Source organism: Pundamilia nyererei, unplaced genomic scaffold, assembly GCF_000239375.1.
Source record: "Pundamilia nyererei isolate P.nyererei 1_Seehausen unplaced genomic scaffold, PunNye1.0 scaffold00540, whole genome shotgun sequence".
Lineage (NCBI taxonomy): Eukaryota > Metazoa > Chordata > Actinopteri > Cichliformes > Cichlidae > Pundamilia > Pundamilia nyererei.
In genome coordinates, this window is record NW_005187941.1 from 20,598 (window position 1) to 21,529 (window position 932).

Here is a 932-nt window from a genome sequence, read left to right on the forward strand (position 1 = left end):
ATCCATGTGGACGTAGCCCAAGTCCAAATCTGATTATTGAGCAAATACATCTCTCTTAATCTTTATAACTGTTCATTCTTGTGCTTAGTGATATTTGATGGTAGAATCTAAGCTTCTAATTGGATAATGGTTTCAGCCTGCAGACTGATTACCTGACAAGTGTTGGATCTGTCTGTATACATTCTGTTTTTCCCTTATTTGTACTTGAAGGTCCAAAGGACAGGATGTAAATCATTGCTATGGCATAGTTATCTCCATCCATCAGGGTGGGACAGTCAGGACACGCTGCCAGTCCATCACACGGCTGTTATTTCATAAACGATTAATGACTAGAAGAGTTTGAAAATGATGCCCACAGCACTCCAAGCAACGGTCCTCCCTCCAATAAAAGTCCTCCCTCTTGCAGCGGCAGGAACATTTTGTTTTCATTTAACACCATGAACAGTATTTTCTTTTTGGAGATGATTTGCATTTTTTGTTTTCCAAAGCAAAGCAATTTATGAGTTTTTTTTATAGGATATATTCAATTAAGTTCATTTTTTGCAAAATGTCTTACTCTGTTGATGTCATATGCAATGATGTACATCATTTGTTTCCAAGGGTTTAATGAAAATGCATAAAAATTAACAATGTTGGATACCAACAGATACTTCCACTAAAGAAGCTGCTTTAAATGCATTAAATCGTTTTGAGGATTGTCATTAACATATGGTACGATTGTTGTTAATGTTTCATTTAATGTGATCAGATCTAATAAACGTATTATCAACTGTCTCCTGATGGGAGGGAAAAAGCAAAAAGTCAAAGAGAACTCACAAGAAAAAGCCAGGCGTCTGTTTGTGTAAAGGTTTAAGTATTAACAGGTCATGTGACAGAGACTCGTGTAGCGATCAATGAGTCCCAGTCAGCATGTAATGTCCAGGGTTGTTGTT

General features: G+C 36.8%; 1 protein-coding gene across 2 annotated transcripts in view; it reads left to right on the forward strand.

Moving 5' to 3' along the window:
* LOC102199822 (LIM zinc-binding domain-containing Nebulette) overlaps window positions 1-932 on the forward strand; it is a 132,571-nt gene that overhangs the window by 12,616 nt on the left and 119,023 nt on the right. The window lies entirely within an intron of this gene.